Source organism: Myotis brandtii, unplaced genomic scaffold, assembly GCF_000412655.1.
Source record: "Myotis brandtii unplaced genomic scaffold, ASM41265v1 scaffold1875, whole genome shotgun sequence".
NCBI lineage: Eukaryota > Metazoa > Chordata > Mammalia > Chiroptera > Vespertilionidae > Myotis > Myotis brandtii.
The window spans coordinates 699,851-703,832 of record NW_005356961.1 but is presented as its reverse complement, the minus strand read 5'-3'; the positions used below and the strand labels follow the sequence as shown (position 1 = coordinate 703,832).

General features: G+C 36.1%; 1 protein-coding gene across 1 annotated transcript in view; it reads right to left on the bottom strand.

Moving 5' to 3' along the window:
• Positions 1–3,982, bottom strand: part of CCNB3 (cyclin B3) — an 80,340-nt gene that overhangs the window by 8,567 nt on the left and 67,791 nt on the right. The gene's annotated exons all lie outside the window — the stretch shown is intronic.

The following is a 3,982-nucleotide window of genomic DNA, read 5'->3' as shown; positions in this document are numbered from 1 at the left end:
TTCAGAATTCTGGCATTATCTATCCCTAACTTTGGGTAGGTAACCAGTCTTATAAGTCAGAGAGAGGCTCTGCCTTCTCTAGGAACACCCTGAGTGAACAGACCTCTCTCCTTGATCTCCAAATACATACTTGATATTCTTGCTTTCCCTATTTGCTACCACCTTATATAGTGAATTCCCAGAAGAAATCATATTTATTTAGCTCTGAAACAGAGACCTGTTTTATTTATTAGTTTATTCATCCATTATTACCTATTAGAATGTATAGATTGGGAGCAAGTACCAATAGTACCATTTGGAAGTGAGCTGAGGGGCTGAAGAAGCCAGAATGAGATTAAAGAATTAATCTCCCTTCTTTTATTTATCCTGCCCTCACCAATTCCAAAAAACCATCTCCTATAAAAGTAGTCCCAGAGTTAGTGTTCGCATCTATATAGCATCTTTGTAAAAATTAGAAAAAAGGTAACTTCTTTGGGTGAATTCAGCCCTGAAGGCATACACCTTATCAAGTAGACAATACCTTTATATGAATTAGCAAAAGGTACCCCTGCCTCAGGGCATAGCAGCCCCACAGCCAGAATGTACAGCTTGGCAAACAAGAGTATAGCTGGATTCCATTGCCTGCTTTTGCCTTCACTAAAGGCAATGTATAGCCATAATTTGCACTGTACACAGGGGTCCTACCCAATCCTCCATGATGCTTCTTCCTCACAATCCCTTGGGGTCTTAGGGTTTGAAAACAATAAGATCTATATTAGTCCAACAGCTCAACCAATGCCTGAACCCTCTCTTTAATGTCTCTACTAAGTAGTTGTTCAGTTCCTGACATAAAACCTCCAAATACAGCCCAATCTCTCCTCTCCTTGAATAGTTTTAACAGAAAAATCTTCCTTATATTGAGTAAAAAAAAAAATCCTCCCTGTAAGTTTCACTTACTTCATTGGGATTCCTTTTATTTAGGCTACTCTTATTGACTAGAGCCTAGTTGACTACAAAGTAGGTCAATAAGAAGCTTTGGAGAAGTGGATGTATATTAGCATACATGAATGATTATTAGAAGATGGTTGCATACATTGATTCATCAATAGATATTTTAAGCTTTTAAATAACAGAAATACCAAAAAGCTGTTCCTATTGTTCCTAGGATATGGCCTTGGATATTCTCAGAAATTGCCTTCGTTTCCTATTGCTGCTATAATAAATTATTACACACTTAGTGGCTGAAAATAACACAAATCCATTATCTTACAGATCTGGAGTTCAGAAAGTCAAAATAGTACTCACTGGGTTAAAAAAAATCAAGGTGTTAGCAGGGCTATGTTTTTTTCTAGAGAGTCTAAATGAAGAATCCTTTGTCTACCTTCTAAAGGATTCCTGCACTCCTTGGTTTGGGGTCCCTTCCATCTTCAAAGCCAGCAATGGCCAGCTGAGTCTTACTCACACTACATCATTTTCTGACTTCCTCTTCCACAATTAAGGACTCTTGTAATTACATTGGGCCCACTTGGATAATCAAGGGTAATCACCATCTTAAATTCAGTTGATTACAATCGTAATTCCATAGTCTACTTAATTTCCCTTTGTGAGTATGCAAAACACAGTTTATTCTTACATTATTATTTATTAATTATTGTATTATTTTCCATATGAACAACTGTAAACCTACTTTTGGCCACTCCTGTATTCACAGAGGATGTGGACATTTTATTCTGTCTACTACATTTTCCAAAGAAATGTCATTAAGAAAGGAAAGAGGAGAATTCATGCAGATGAAGGTTAATGACTACCACTTTAAATATCAAGAAATTGAGGTCAATTACAAAAAAAAGAAAGTAGAAATGGAAATCAGCAATTCTCTGAGGATGATGCCTCTGTGAACAAATGACAAATCAGTGCTTGTGTAGCCTCCTGCCAGTACTTCACATAGGCACTTGGCCACCCATGCAGCAGGTTGTTATCAAATGGAAACATCTAAAAGTGTGGGTAATACCTGAATGAATGGTTGAAATTTGGAGTCAATAAATATTTAAATCAGCAGCTGTGTCAGTTATAGCAATCCTTCTTCCTTGAATGTAAGACATTCTAACATAATTCTTCTAACATAATTCTACCACTTGGGACTATACAAAATAAGCTAATCCTTCTTGTGACAGCCCTTCAACTAGGGGGACATCTGTGATAATGTCAACAATAAAAAATAAATTTAAAAAACAAGTTATTATGTCTCATATAAATCTCCATTCTAGACCAAATAACTTGACTTCACATGATATGGTTTTCTGTTCCCTCAGCATCAGGTTCCAAATGAAGACCCTAACTTTGTGCCAGTTAGAGAAGAGTGGCAGTGCTCTGGGTAATTTCAAGCAGCTACAACAAATGTAGATAAGAAACCTTTTTAGCACAGTAGCAAGGTTCTCTTCCTTGTACTGACTTTGGCTAGCACACCCTTTCAATTCTTCATAAAGACTATTCTCCTTATCTGGAGATGGGTACGAAGGAAGAAAAGGGAAGTGATAAATAAAACTATAGAAAATATAAAGACTAATCTTAGTCTTGAACTAGAAGACAAATCTGACAAAATTCATCTTTTTAAAAAATAATTCTTTATTGTTGCAACCCCCCTACACTCCCCTGCCCCAGGCCTTCAGTACCCTATTGTCTGTGTCCATGGGTTATGCATATATGCATACAAGGTCTTTGGTTGATTACCTACCACCCACCTACCCTCTTTTGCCTTTCCTCTGAGATTAGGCACTCTGTTCCATGCTTCCATCTGACAAAATTCATCTTAAATTCCAAAACTAAAAGATCATTTTCCACAGTGATGAATAAACAAAGAAAATCAACCAGATATATGAAAAAGGACAAGTAATTTTTCAAGGAGAAATGTTCTGAGGAATTAGAACAAGTGTCTACTTATGAAACCATTTTATTCCACAAAACTGAAATAAACTTTTAAAAATTACACTCTCAACAAGATCTGAGAGGATATTGAATCCAGGAAAAGAGAACACTGGGATCCAGAATGTCTAGTTTCTGGTGAAAAAGCAATTACTTAATTTAAAAATGTAATAAAGGCAGTGAACAGTATATTCATAATCATGACAACAAACAGATAAATGATTTCAAAGGAATTCTCCCAGAACTGAGAGGTAATGAGTGAAAACTTGAGACACAAAGAGAATAGATTCTGGAGACACTCACTCACACTCATACACACACCATCAAAATGAGAGAAAAGGCAGAAGAGAAATAATAATAGATAATGTCTCTGAGCCATAGAAAGACTGAACCTTTAGATTGAATGAACCAACAAAATTAAGTAAAATAGGTCTACATCTAGAAAATTAAAACATAATTATTTATAGGGAAGGTAATGTATTAAACAATAATCTGGATCTAAAAGCCTAAAATTTTTGACTAACAATAAAAGAAGAAATGACATGCAAAAAGAGATCTGAAAGGATATACTCTAAACTATAGTTGTTACTTCTGAGGAATAAGAATAGAGGAAAAAAGTTGTTGACTTTATATACACACATATATACAAATATGTATATGAATACATGCATACATACTATAAACATGTTCATTTTGTAGTTTGGTTTTTTTTAAAGTATATTGAGCAGAGAAGTGAAGGTGAAATGGAGGGGGTGAAGAATTGCCAGAAGAAATTAACTAAACAACAATGGTTGTGGGTGGTCCCCACATTGTTATAAGACTTTTTGATAAGTTAAGCAGAAGACAATAAATTAGCATATAAATTATATAAGAACTAGTGGCATCCTAACTGGTTTGGCTTGGTGGATAGAGCGTCGGCCTGCGGACTCAAGGGTCCCGGGTTCGATTCCGGTCAAGGGCATGTACCTTGGTTGCGGGCATATCCCCAGTAGGGGGTGTGCAGCAGGCAGCTGATCAATGTTTCTCTCTCATCGATGTTTCTAGCTCTCTATCCCTCTCCCTTTCTCTCTGTAAAAAAATC